Source organism: Polyodon spathula, chromosome 2, assembly GCF_017654505.1.
Source record: "Polyodon spathula isolate WHYD16114869_AA chromosome 2, ASM1765450v1, whole genome shotgun sequence".
NCBI lineage: Eukaryota > Metazoa > Chordata > Actinopteri > Acipenseriformes > Polyodontidae > Polyodon > Polyodon spathula.
Window position 1 is genome coordinate 25,058,932 of NC_054535.1, and position 15,487 is coordinate 25,074,418.

The following is a 15,487-nucleotide window of genomic DNA, read 5'->3' on the forward strand; positions in this document are numbered from 1 at the left end:
TTGTAAGGAGCGTATAATCAGGCTTATGTCTTTGTATGTGATTATGTCACCTACCAGCCCTCCTGCTGCCTTCCGCCGTGCAAACTACAATACATTAAATATTGTTTAATTACGGTACAAATAAACATTGTACATAAAAAAACGTATTTACCACAAGCTGTAATATACTATATATATATATATATATATATATATATATATATTATATATATATATATATATATATATATATATAAATATATATTTTCTGCATTTTTGACACTGAATGTTATCAGATCTTCAACCAAAATCTAATATTAGCTAAAAAGGACCCTAACTGAACAAATAACACAAAATTGTGATTCTTATTTCATTTATTTATTAAAGAAAGTTATGCAACACCCAGTGCCCCCGTGTGAAAAAGTAATCCCCCCTTAAACTCAATAACTGGTTACGCCACCTTTAGCAGCAATAACTGCAACCAAACGTTTCCTGTAGTTATTGATCAGTCTCTCTCAGCACCGTGGAGGAATTTTGGCACCGTCCGTCATGCAGAACTGCTTCAACTCAGTGACATTTGTGGGTTTTCGAGCATAAATTGCTCGTTTCAGGTCCTGCCACAACATCTCAGTGGGGTTTAGGTCTGGACTTTGACTAGGCCATTCCAACACTTTAAATTTCTTGTTCTTCAACCATTCTGATGTAGACTTGCTTGTGTGTTTCGGATCATTGTCTTGCTTCATGACCCAGCTGCGCTTCAGCTTTGGCTCACGGACGGATGGCCTGACATTCTCCTGTAGAATTTTCTGATACAGAGCAGAATTCATGGTTCCTTCAATGATGGCAAGTCGTCCAGTTCCGAGCCTACCTCACGGGCCGTCATTTCACCTTGCGCACTGATCGCTTCAGTGGCTGGTAAACTTCAAGTTGACCCGAAGGACAGCTGGCGTGCTGGCTGGAGCAGCTCCAGGAGTTCGACTACTCTATCCTGCACAGAGCGGGTACACAGCACACCAATGCAGATGCCTTATCATGTCGTCCCTGTGCACCTGAAGGCTGCCACTACTACCTGACCAGAGAGCAACAGAACCACAAGGAGGACAACTGTGGCGAGTGCCTCAGCCGGCATGCAAAGAGCTATCCACAGTCTCTCCCTCAGATTCGTGACTGCAACAGGATCAAGACCCAGACCTGCAACCCTTGTTTCCCTGGCTTGCGCAAGGCAATCAATCCCGCTGGGGAGATATCTCCGGCTGCTCACCAACCACCAAAGCGCTGTGGTCCCAGTGGCCCGGGCTAGCCATCAGAGAGGAGCAGTGACAGCTGGTAGTTCCGCGTCCTCTCCAGAACCAGGTCTTGTCCGCTCTGCACGGCACCCCTGGCATGGGACACTTTGGGGTGCACAGGATGCTACGACAGCTACGGCAGAGCTATTACTGGGACCGGAGTTGCCACGATGCTGCGACTGGTGCGCTAAGGAAAGGCCCCCTTGGACAGTCCCATGCTCCCCTACAACACCACCAGTCCGGAGCTCCCATGGAACGAGTTGCCATTAATGTGCTGGGTCCCCTGCAATCACTGAGTCTGGAAACAAGTACGTGTTGGTGGCGATGGACTACTTCAGCAAATGGCCCGAAGCATACACACTTCCTAACCTAGAAGCCACTACCGTTGCCAACGCTTTGATAGAGGGCTTCTTTATGCGCTTCGGCTTGTAATGCTGTTTGTCTTGTATTGTCTGTTTCAACATTATTGACACGATCCGGAGCTGCAGCCGCAGGCCAGCATCAAACCCGGATATCACCGCTCACTTTTTCACTGTGGGTGAAACAGAAAGGGGTTTTTGGTCAAACCCGTAGGATTTACAAAAATAGAAGTGAACCAAGCCGTTGTACCACTTCCATCTTTATTATTATTTACAGGTTTTGCCATAAGGCTCTGGAGATTATAATCATTAATAAAACAGCCTTGCACCTGTGAATCATTGTATGTGTGATTAATCCATCCTGCACTGCACTCACCTGCATGTACTCACCACTTTCCTGCAATCCCTTATATGAGAAGTGGGTAAATGATATATTGCCCAGATTCAAAGTGGTAAACGCAGTTTACCTGCCTATACCCTCAACTACACCACTGAGTAAAACTCCAAAGAAAAGTACCTGGTATTGCTGGGCAGTCTCCCATCCTATACCATACAGTTATTAATTTCTAATTAATTTTTTTACTGGATCAATCTAGGTAAAGCGACAGTATGTCTCCCACCTGAGATAGAACTCACAACCTTCCAGGCAAAAAAAGCAGTGTTCTAACTACTGCTCCACATATGCTACAAGTGAAGAAGCACTCTTTTTAAAAAAAAAAAAAAAAAATATGAAACATACTTTTTGTTTAGGTATACAAATGTCAAATGCTCTGGATAAAAGCATCAGCCAAATCAATTAATATTACATTTTTCTGGCTTGCTATTTATTAATTTATTTATACATTTATAATAAACATTCATTTCTATATTTATTTAAAAATGTTTCTAAATATATTTATTCCTCTATGCATTTTTTTAAATAATGTATTTATTTATTTTTAATTAAAACAAGGAACTACAATTTATCAGAGATTTAGACAAGGAACCTACATGCCACTCAGATACAATTCCATTCTATGGTATCTACCAAACAGGAAACATGATATTTTCAACAGGAAATAGAGCATTTCTAGAATTGAGCAGAACCTTCAGGTTTTCAGCAAAAGCTGGTCAGGCATGGATGTAAGCTTAAAAAATGAACACATTTCAACAACAGCACAGTTGCAAGTTCAAACCATGGTATTTGTTTTTTATTTTTTATTATTGTTATTTTGTTTTTGGTGTTATATGTGTGGTTTTAAAACATAAATACATAATATAAATGGTGTAGATATTAAACTGCTGCGTTCTTTGGTTTATTTAGATGTTGACCAACATGTGGAATGACATGATTGGTAGATGTCCAGTTATTTAGCTTTTCTCTTTGAGATGTCGCTACACACTCTTAAACTTAAAAGTAAGAAATGGAAGAGGAAGAAGGAGAATAGCAATTTTATCTTAGTTTGATGACTTATACCTTATTGTTTATAAGAGGTATTTATGTTTTTTTTTCACAATTGATGTAAGAAAGTTTCAGACTTTTGGTACTGGTACAGATGGTAATTCTAAGTGATTTAGTTTTGCAGCTGCAACATGGTGAAAACAGCAAAACTCTTTATAGAGACGGCAGTTTCCAACAAGTTTTTCAAACTTGTACGAGAAATGACTGACAGAGACTATATATATATATATATATATATATATATATATATATATAATATATATATATATATATATATATATATAATTATATTTTGATAACTATGTTATATTTTTGAAATTGTATCTTCAAAAATCACCTTAAAGTTTGTTAAAAGGCGATTTCTCAGGTTTCACGGGCTTAACACTAATGAGTCTAATAATTCAGATTGATTATCAGCTCCAGATATTTAAAATCAATGTATACAAGGGAAGAGTCAGCAAAGACTGAACACAAATGGAGTGACAGTAAATACTTATACAGGATTTTTACAAGCTTGAAGATAAGCTATCTGGTGCATTTTGCAACTGTGCTACCAGAAGATTCAGTAGGACGGTAAGATAGGGTATAGCCCATTATAAGATCAAAACAGAGATATTGTTTGTTATCAGAGGTGATGGCCTAGGCGTGGGGTGTGATGTTGTTCAGGAGCTTGAGGGTTAACTGCTACCCTTAGCTGATGTAATCACTGTCTGCTATAGACTGAAAGGCATTTCGTCTTCAGTTAACTATATACCAGAATTCCATAAATTCTCCTTTTCAAAAGTAAAGAAACTTATAATCAGATACATAATTAATACTGAAGCAATCTCACCATTTCTTGTCTATCAGTTGTTCTTTTCAATTGTTTACGTTGATATTGCCACAAACTACACTGCCCCAAGTTTCACAACATAAGTAACCAGAGCCCCAACAATGAGGAAAATTCAATCCCAAAAGTGATTTCCGATCGCTTCTCCCGACCAACCATACCACTTTAGTACTGTGGCCTTCAGGTTTGCAAGATCGACTTGAACCTTTGCTTTAAGCAATTTTTGTTCTGTTTGTTGCAAGGCCAGCTTAACTAGTTCATGTATCTGTGAGAACACGACAAACTTCAGGTTCAGGCACACACACACACACACACTATCTGGTCTCTATGAGTTGGGGCAAAACCGAATCCAGGTGGAGTTTGACATGTAAGTTCACCACTTATTTTTGCATAGTTAAAACCTTTATGCTTTAAAAAAAAAAAAGACTTTTTATGCCATTGAGAAACATCAGATTTAGCGAAGCCCCTTTATTATATTCGACATGCAACAAAACCATGGTTACCAACATTCTAGTTGAAATAATGTTTGGCCACAGCGGAGCTGCCTTGTACAGGTAAAGATCCTACACACATTTAAAAACGGTCTCAAATAAGCTATAGAAAACACAATGTAAAAGTATATTAGACAGACTTTTATAGTATCGATTTACAAGTATGTATAGAACAAAACATTAGGTAGCTGAACAGAACTAACTTCCACTTATTGTCCAGAGTCTGAGCTCCACTCCTCTCCTACTTCACCACAGCTGGAGTCACTGATGACAAGGCAGATGGGCCCGCTTCGTTCAGGGTATTGTGTGCAATACTCTAACTATTTTCCTCTTGCGCCCCATTTTCAAATTAAACTACTAACTGTCATCCTATATCTGCTAAAGCCAGATGTTTAACAACAGCGATACCACATGTGTACTATGTTTTTCCACATGATAGCCGAATGGGGGGGGGGGGGTTACTGTGCTTGCAATTACTCACAAGGAACCCCTTTGACATCCTTAACTATATAAAGACATAAACTGATCAGTTAAGAAAATCTAGCATTAAGAAAGAAGCAGTAACAAGGAATTCTATTAAACTCTAGCAACCATACTGTATCTTGTTAATTGTCTGAGTCATCAGTACCTGCAGTTTCATTTTCAGTTGCCATATTGTATTATACTTTCCAGGTTGCTTTTATGTGTATTTTTCCCTTCATTCACTTGCTCTGCAATTCTTTCTTTATAATACACCATATTAATTATTAAAATTTGCCTTTTCAGCGAGGGTGCAGTTGCTGAGCTGTTAATCACATTTCCTCTTGGCTGATGGCCCGGAAACTAATTTCCTGCATGCAAGCTAGCTTGTTTTTCTTCTTAATCATGTACAGAGAGAGACTTGACAATTAATACACACCAAACTGTTCTTCAATTTCTCAGGCTAATGTTTAAAACTAATGTCACACAAATATTCCATCGAACTGTCTGTACTGTCCCTCGTGCTTCTGAGACCATTTAAATTTTAATAAATAGTTTGGATTTCCCATTGTCCCTCAGAGGCATTATCATAGGTCATAATCAAGCAGGTGCAGTTTAGCAGTTGGTCAGTTGGAGTAATCCTGTTTTGCCCTATGTGTGTCACGCTGTAAAACTGGCAGTGAGTCAGTACTCCAAGTCTGTTCCCAGGACACAACAGAGTTATGGGCATACCTGGACTCTGGATGTTAGTCTTGTTTAGGCAATTTCCATATTTTATTAAAGCCAATACATACACTTATGCAATTTTATACTGTGCATTTCTGTCTAGGGAACTGTGACAGAAATATAATGAATTTTGGTTGTAAATCTCTCTCCCGACCTGTGAGGGTTCAAAGCAGCAAAGGTATAGTCCTTTGGACAGGCTGTTCCGACAGTTCATTTCCAGGGTCGGGTCGGGAAGTATTTCAGCCTGGAAGGCAACAAGACTCCGTTGCCAGAACGTATTGACCAGGACGGGAAACAATGTAGCAGCCACAGATTTAAAAGCACCAAGAGGTCATGCGTACTAGCATATAAGGGGTCGGAGACCCGTAATCTGTTCCTTTGCTTTGGTTACAAAATATAACCCGGAAGGACCTGAGCAATAAATAGTACAACATTGTGACTGTTTGTTTTGTTTGTCTTGTCTATAATTGTTACTTGTATGTTCATAGACGGTTAACACGTTCCAGAGCTGTCGCTAAGGGCCAGCAGTAAAACACGGAACAGCACTTAACTGTTTGTTACTCTCCAAACTGTATCACCCACCACGGGCACTAAAGCATGCACCCAGGACCAGTGAACGTGTTTGTATATTGTGGGAAAGATACCTGTGTTTATTGTTCAGGGCTTGTGACAGGATGACGTTGCGGTGACGTCAGTCCAGTATATATATATATATATATTTTTTTTAAAAAACCCATTTGCTCACAGAGCACAAATAAAAGATGTAAATAAAATAATCACAAACAGAAAATACAAAACAGACCTAAGGTCAGGCTAAGCAGTTGCCTTCACCGATCCTTTAGGTATCTTTTTTTTAAGTTTCTTTTTCTCTCTCTTCACTCACTCTCGTTCCGCCTCTTGAACACACCACACAAAGTGCAGAGAGCTGTGGCTTTATATATCCACAGCTCTCTGCTCCCCTCGGCCTCAATCTGCATGAGTTTATTAATTGTCTGACTGCCGGATAGTTTAACAACGCACTAGCCGACAACCACACATTACCACAAGGTTTTTTTAAAAACAAAAACACATGGCTACGTCGTCAAATATAATAAACACAAAATAAACTGCACAGGGGCAGAGGGGGAAACCCCATTCTAAAAATAAACAAACAATACATTTAAGCAGGGCTTTCCTACCGCCCTGCTACATATACCCCTCCTGTGCGAAGCACACATGGCCCCAACGACTACCTCCCTCCTCAGTCTCAAAGTCCTGGAAGAGGGGGAACAAGGTGTCCATGGTGGAGGCCATGGTGGGAGGTGCTTTACCCCCTACTCCTTTGTGGCCGGCAGCTCCCTCTTCCCCGTTCTAAAAATAAACAAACAATACATTTAAGCAGGGCTTTCCTACCGCCCTGCTACTGCTGCAAATCCCTGTTACTGTCCTCCGTGTTTTACATATCGCTGTGTATAACTGGAGCTTATTATTTGGTCGCCAGACCAGGATTACAAACATTAAAGTACACTTTTCCATACTGGATTACAAATCTCTGTCTGTTTTATTCCTGCACTGCATCACCTCTGCACCTGATCATAATCAGCAGCCACTTTACCTCAGAAACTCATTCTCCCTTCTTATTTTCACAGTTTTACATTTGTTACATTGATTGCAACTTCAAAAAATGGTCCCTTATCATAGTCTAAATTATTTAACCTTCAATGTTACTATTACAATTCATTTAAAATCAATTTTATCTAAATTTCAGTATTCAATTAACAATTCAAGACTGTTCATTTCATTCCAGTCTTTACTGAAGTCCAATTTGACACTTACTGAATTTTGTTAGGTTTTAATCACTGCTGTTAGTTTTCAGTTTACCCAAACTACCAGGAGACATTCTTCTCCCTCATTTATGAATTGCTGTATTCCTCTAACATGGCTATAGTTCTTGCACATCCACATGGTTCTCCAGGGATGATGTGAAGAATTACAGCAGCATGTTGCAGTGCTTCAGATTGGTCTATAGGAGCATCTCCCCTATATTTGCACCATTCCATCACACTGTATAGGCAGTTGACTTTGAATTACATTTTCTCTTTTTATCTTTTAACCTTTTGTGTCTGTCCAATTACTACAGCACAGTTTACAACATTTGATTTGGTTAATTTTACTTTTTAGCTTAGTTTTATCCCAGACCTGGTTTAGCAATATCATGTGATTATTTTGCAACATATTTCATGCGTCAATTTTAAATGCAAAAGAACTCCATTCAGAAATGCACTTTAAAATGCATATATATATATAAAAATTAAATACAAAAAATGAAAAATGCCAAAGATTTGTATTACTGGTGGCATTATGTTACAAGAATTTGAAATATTACAATTACATTGTCTATATTATATCAAAATGAATGTGGCAGAATATGTTCACGCTTCTCTGAATGGTCAATGGCCAAAGAGGCATTTTAACATTTTTATTTTTTTAATTTATTCCACTAGGAGTCATTATGTTGGAGGTTTTAAATGTAATTATATTCCTTTCTATTTTTAGATCTTGACATTGCCTTTGCATTTATGTTTCTTTCTCGACAGTGGCTCATTGAGACGGGTCTTTATTATTTCTGCTAGCATGATTGTCAATAAAGTGCAAGTTTTTATTCTATTTTTTTTTTTTTACAACTAATTTTACTGCCTGATTCCTGCCACCAAATGGACAGTACCTGTTCAGTTTTACACCAACAGATCGATTATTTTCTTTTGTTTCTTTTAATATTTGATTTGTTTTTATTAGCGCTTGTTCATAATTTGGTGGTATATTGGCCATTTTATTTCTAAGTCCTTTTTAACTGTGTACCATTGTGACGAAGTGCCCGCCCCTGTGTATATTTTCTGTTATGTTGTGTGTTTAATGTTGGTGTATAGTCATTGGTACACGGGATATAAACGGGTCTATTTGTCTATTTATTTTGGCCTCATGTGCCGTGTCCTGTTTTTGTATTGTTACAAACCTTTTATTTTCTGCCTGTTCATTATTAAACTGCACATCAGCGCCTTCACTATTTCAACAGCTGTGTGCAGAGTCAGTTCCTGTTTCTGGTCTGTCGTCACCCACTTCGGCCGTCCTTGTGACACGTGGTGTTGTACGTGGGATTAACAACGCCTCCTAGACTAAGACCAGGGCAGGGACTGTAGTTTTGGGGGGAAAAAAAATATAATATATATATTTTTTTGTGTGGGGGGGAAAAAAAAAAAAAAAAAAAACATGGAAGGCTGGGACTGGAGAGATGGCTGCCAGGACCTGGAGGAGTTCCTCAGTGGTCTGGAGGACCAGGGCTGGTGCCTTGCCTGTGGGGAGTTTGGGCACCCGGTGGTGCGCTGCCCCTACCAGGAAGGAGAGGAGGAACTGCCGCAGAAGAGGAAGGTGAGGAGGTGGCAGAGAAGGGGAAAAGGGAAGAGGAAGGCAGAGGTCCCACCGCTGTCTCCAGAGCCGCACCAGTCTCCTGCAAGGGAGGAAGAGCCGCACCAGTCCCCTGCAAGTGAGGGAGAGCCGCACCAGTCCCCTGTAACAAGGGGAGACTACATGCCGCTCCCACCTCCACTGCCAGGAGACTACACGCCGCTCCCACCTCCACCGGCAGGCGCAGAGCAACAGGAGCTGCCTCTGCCTCCGCCACCTCCACCAGCAGGAGCAGAGCAGCAGGAGCTGTCTCTGCCTCCGCCACCTCCATCAGCAGGAGCAGAGCAGCAGGAGCTGTCTCTGCCTCCGCCACCTCCATCGGCAGGAGCAGAGCAGCAGGAGCTGTCTTTGCCTCCGCCACCTCCATCGGCAGGAGCAGAGCAGCAGAAGCTGCCTCTGTCTCCGCCACCTTCACTGGCAGGAGACTACACGCCTCCGCCACCTCCATCGGCAGGAGCAGAGCAGCAGGAGCTGCCTCTGCCTCCGCCACCTCCATCGGCAGGAGCAGAGCAGCAGGAGCTGCCTCTGCCTCCTCCCCCAACAGAGGGTGAATGCATGCTGGGTCCCTGTCCCCCAGCAGAGGGTGAATGTCTGCTGGGTCCCCGTCCCCCAGCAGAGGGTGAATGCCTGCTGGTATCACTTCCCCCACCAGCAGAGGGTGACTGCCTGCTGGTATCACTTCCCCCACCAGCAGAGGGTGAATGCCTGCTGGTAGCACTTCCCCCACCATCACGAGGAGAGGAGCTGGAGCTTCCTCTGCCTCCACCTCCATCAGGGGGAGAGAAGCAGGAGCTGCCTCTCCCTGCACCAGAAGGACCAGGACTAGATGCTGGCGGTCCTCAGCAGCCCTTGCATCGGCTGCTGAGGGAAGCACGGGGAAGAACCTCCTGGCCGCAGTGGCCGAAAAGAGGGCCAACACCCGCACCCCAGCCTGTCCTGACTCCCTCCTGCGCTTCGCCCAAGGATGCCTGCCTCGCTTCACCCAAGGATGCCTGCCACGCTTCGCTTAAGGATGCCTCCGCATCGCCTGGGGTTGCAAGTCGCTCAGCATCGCCTGGGGTTGCAAGTCGCTCAGCATCGCCTGGGGTTGCCAGACGCTCAGCATCGCCTGGGGTTGCCCGCCGCTCAGCATCGGCTGGGGTTGCCCGCCGCTCAGCATCGCCGGGGGCTGCCTGTTGCTCCTCATCGCAGCAGGAAGTATTGTGGCCAGAACCCCATGAAGGGGAGCTGCCGGCCACAAAGAAGAGGGAGGAGGTCTGGAGACCTGCTCCCACTGCAGCAGTTTCGCTGCCGGAGATCGGGGGGGAGGTCAGGAGACCTGCTACCACTGCAGTTTCTTCGCTGCTGGAAGTACTGTGGTCGGAGCCCCACCCAGGGGAGCTGCCGGCCCCGAAGAAGGGGGGAGGTCAGGAAACCACCCCCCAAGCAGCCTTTCCGCTGCTAAGACTACCCTGGCAGGAGTATGCCACCCTGCTGTCAGCATTGCTGCTGACAGCCTTACAACCTGTGGGCCCCTTGAAGCCTCTGGTCCTAGCCCAGGATTTTGTGTTGGACTTTTGGGCTTCTAAGGGGGGAGGTGGCCATTGAGGCCATGTGTGCTTTGCACGGGGGGGGTGGGGGGTATATGTGACGAAGTGCCCGCCCCTGTGTATATTTTCTGTTATGTTGTGTGTTTAATGTTGGTGTATCGTCATTGGTACACGGGATATAAACAGGTCTGTGTAACACGAGTGTTTAAAATGTATATTTGTATTTAGTCACAAGGATTGCACAGCACTCAGTTCCTGTTTCTGGTCTGTCGTCACCCACTTCAGCCGTCCTTGTGACAACCATGTATTGACTGTTTTTTGCAAACAGTCTGAATTCAATAGTCGAGAATTACTTTGCCAATAATTAAGTCTCTCATTTTAATGACTATTCTTTCTTTCAATATGTATCACTGAAAATGTTTGAGAATACAAACTTGGACAATTTAGTCAGCATTATGCCTGGATTATGTCAGAGGTCCCTCACGGACTTAATTCATTCCCTTAGTTCAGAGGTCTTTATATAGACTTAGCTCAAGTTTGAATTCAGATGTCTGGACTTAACTCGTTACCGGGTCTATAAAAGTTGTTCCTAGACTGCCTCAGCGGGTCTTACATACCAGGATTTTATATTTATAACTTAATCTGTCCCAGCGGGTATTATGGTCCAAATAAAACTTGACCTAGTCTGCCTCAGCAGGTCTTACATACCAGGATTTAGATTATGTAACTCAATCTGCCTCCGCAGGACTTATTGTTGAGATTTTAGAGCTTATCTGATATGCCTCAGTGGGACTTATACATCAGGATTTACACATTTTTTAATCACTTCTCCCTTTGGTTCAGTTCTAATATTTATTTTTGTCCGTGGATTCCTGTAAGTTCCTGTCATTTAGAAAACCACTATTTGATTTTCTTGACCTAATCTGGGTCTCCCCAGTGGGAGATTTTTATCCTGGGCACACACAGCCCAGTATTTATTTGACTTTGACTTATTTTTGGTTATTCACCTGATGATGGCAAGAATTATAGTGTTGATGAAGGTGATGCCGATGACTCTATAAACATTTATTTTCAGGAATTCTCAGGAATCCCGGGTTTCGGCACCATTAACTGTAGGGAGAACAAATCAACACATTATTTTTTTTTATCAAAAATACTTTATACGATTTGTATTGACAGTATTTCTTGACAGACGTCAAGTGTAGTCAATTCAAGGAAGTGACTGACGACTCAAACAAAAACATTACATTAAATACCTTGAATATATTAGCATTTCCATCCCCATTTCCTATACCCTCTTCCAATCAGTATGGATCCACTCTGCTATCACACACCTCCAGGTAAGGGGAGAAACGCGTCCAGATCTATAACATTCCATTTCATATAACTCCTCTATGCATCTTAGTTAGACATGTGCTAACTTTGGCTCTTTGCCCATACGCCAAGATAAGACAAGCTGCATTGTCTAGTTTTTGCAGAGAGAGAGACAGGAAAACTGTGAAGTCTTACTTAGCTAGTTACACCTGCATTAATCTGTATAAAAATGTAAAAATATAAAAATGTACACAAATATGAAAACTTTAACATAGAAGTAAAGAAATTTATAATCACGTACATAATTAATACTTTATGCAGAATGTCATCTCCTACACTCCAAATGGTGATTTCTATTGTCACAGATGGTTGCAGAGTGTGAAAGACATTAACCCTTCGCGTTCCTATATCAGACCAGGTCCACTATTACAATTTTCCCTTTCTGGTCCAACATCAAAAAGACATTAGCACAGGTCTCTAGAAAAGCAGAGAAAACCTTTCAATGGCTGAGACCAATAGAAGCTGAGAGAAGCCAGAAGAAAAAAAAACGTATCTGAGCAATACACAGTCCCTGCACCACAGAGAGAACACGGATATAAACAAAGGAGATAGCTGCTTCTGCATCCAGCACTCCAAGAATATCACAAACATTTACAAAGCTTTTTGAGATGTTATAGTAATAAAATAATGACTTGGATCGCATTATTGAGGAGTTTGGTGATAAAATGAGTGATCAGGATAGGATTTATCAGTATGCAGGTCTATAAAGTTATGTGAAATACAGTGAACAAGGGGTGGGGCTTAACTGGAGATACAGTACTGAGTGTCCTTTTGCGATTCAGTGCCTTTTAAACCTGTTTTATCTGACAGGTGCTGAGTAAATGGACCATAAGAGTTAATGCTTCCGTTTTAGAAGCACTACAAGAAAACAGGACACATATGCCAGAGCAATACAGTCGTTGCTGGATGCCACGGCCATCTGTCAGGATAGTTCTTATGATGCTTCTATCAATAGCATGGTTGACTTTGTTGACCTTGGTGCAGATGATGTACAAGACTTCAGTGAAGCCAAGGAAGCCTTTCTGTTTATGGCTGTTGGTTTGTGGGGTTATAAAGCTCCTGAGGCATATTACCTAACCCACACTCTTAATAGCAAAGTGAATAAGGAACTGATCTTGCATGCTGTAACTACTCTGGAAGAGATTAGTATGAATATCGTGAACATGTGCCATCTTCTTGGGTGTAACATCGAGCTAAAAGGAAGCGAGGCATGCAGGCAATAATTGACTGCAAGTTGCATATTCTTGAGAAAAACAGGAAGACAGCCAAATCCACACGTTCGACATCAAACCAACAGCAACTTCTCTTGCATAAATGATGGCTGGGGAAACTGAAACACCCAAGATAGCATGTCAATTGCTAGCTAACCCCCGAAGAACAAGTTGGAAAAAAGTAATTTATTAAAGAAATTGAGTCTGTGCATGTTTAAATTAAATCAAATAAAAAAACACAGTAAAATCAATTATTCACAAAAAGTTTTTGAAAGTAAAAGATTTCACTGACTATCACCACAAGTCTCTGCATTCACTTTCAATATGATATTCGATCAAACATTGCCAAAGTGAAAAAAAAACACATATCTTCCCAGTAAGATGCTGATTTCCATTACATGAGAGTAGATGTTAAACTTCATGCTGATTTGAACTTGGCTTTCGCCAAGATAAGCACCAACTAAGACATAGCTTTACAGTAAACTAATGTGATCCGTCTGCATCTCCATCCATTTGCATCCATCCATCCTTTCCATCTGTTGATGTAGATATCCTTCTACCTGGTGTTGATGGCTGAAGTGTAATGCTGGCTCCAGGGATCAGCTTATTTTGTCTCCCCAGCGCATCAGCACACACAACGGCTACGATGCTGGCTCCAGGGATCAACCACAGTGCGGTCTCCCCAGCGAATCAGCATGACAACCGTCTGGATTGAGCTAAGTAGGGTACATCTCTGGGGTCTTCAAGTGGGCACCTTCTGTCCTCTGTGTTTCATCGACTAGCCCACAACACCTCAACAGGGCTCAATAGTGACTCTGGAGTTCCAGCATCACTGGCGTACCAGTTTAAGGACTTAATATGGTCACCTTACACGAGAGCCTCATAACCACACAACCTCTGGCTTAATATGAATTCATATCATCACTTGTGTATTAGTAATTATGGTAGACTTGTCCTTTTAGAGGACACAGTAAAAGTAGTACCGACCGCTGAAAGGTGCCTTCGACAGCTAATGAATCAGTGGTCTGCAAAGGCAAAATGTTCCTTGCTGCTTTTGCAGCGGTGTGTTGTGTCTCAGTTGGGATCAGGTGATGTGTTTAATCTGGCTGATCACAACCGAAGCACAAATAGGCATCGACAACCATCACTACGACCTTATATTGCTGTTGGCTGGAATATTCTTTGGTCTCAGGCAGCACCAAATTAATTATGCAATTATGCGAGAGACAGAGATTTTATATGGGTGCTTTGTTAAATTAATCGGTGCTCTGTATCGTTGAGTCGGAAGTGACATCACTTGGCACTCACCGTTGCGGGAAATTTAACAAGTTTGTTGAATCAACATGCCCGATAATAATAGAAAGGTTGCTGCTGCAGCATGCAAGGCTGCAGTTTACCGGTGCGAGATGAAAGCTTACTGGGACGAAGGTTTAGTTATCTTTAAGTGACTAATTGGAGCTAGCTTGTTAAATTAAAATGTATAAAGCAGCTAGCTTGCAACTGTAAATACCTTATTACTTAATTTTTTTGCTGGAGTGTTTATTTTAAATTGATCAAAATGACTGCGGCACTTAAGGCGGCGGCCGTTATACGAGGGTGACCTTTATTATTACTACAATTTTCAAATGTTGCAATATTTTATTACATGATTTATGACATTTTAGAAGTATCGCGATTGCTTATTTTCTGTAATACGGTAGCCTGCTTGTACGTAACAGCATGTGTGGCTAACCTTTTTCTACAGTACATTTATCGGTGACAGTTAATTACAGAGAGCCTATTAGGTGGGAGTTGGAAGGTCAGGGGAGTACTGTACCAGCGAATTAGACGTGTATATTGGTTGTCAAGGGGCGGGACAATGCTGGTGTGGCGGCTAAATCCAAGAGTGTGATGTAGATATTTTTCTGCACCAAAAGTGACCTTAGAATATCAATTTGATTTCTGTAAAAACTACAATATATCCTATTCTGTTATTTTTTTTTTCCTCAATGTAACTTGCTAGTAATTTCTCTGCAAGAGAAACCGAAACTAAATCTTCTCATAGATAGTAAACACATTGTTTTTATTTGTACGGGAATCACAATTGAACTAAAAACAAACAACAACAAAATCAACTATAAAAGACCTTCAGAAGGACTGCTGTTCTGTACGTAGTTCATCTTGCATTTTCTTTCAGAACTGTACTACCACAAAATAAAATGTGCGTGTACATTAGTTTGTAATTTACGTGCTAGTTTGAGGCTCCCGTCTCTTCAGGGGCGTTACATATACATAGTAAGTGTTGCACATTTATTTGTTTACTGTGTGTATTTGTTTTTAGTAGGAGGAGAAAAGCAGATATATAACTGCAGCATCAATTCGA

The 15,487-nt window shown here is 41.7% G+C and overlaps 1 long non-coding RNA gene across 1 annotated transcript in view; it reads right to left on the bottom strand.

The window, feature by feature from the left end:
• Positions 1-6,760: 6,760 nt before the first annotated feature.
• LOC121294581 overlaps positions 6,761-15,487 on the bottom strand; it is a 20,775-nt gene continuing 12,048 nt past the window's right edge. The window contains exons 2-3 of the long non-coding RNA XR_005946805.1: positions 11,548-11,650; positions 6,761-6,920 (exon numbers count right to left, since the gene is read on the bottom strand). This is a non-coding gene — a long non-coding RNA (uncharacterized LOC121294581). The remainder of the gene's footprint in view (positions 6,921-11,547; positions 11,651-15,487) is intronic.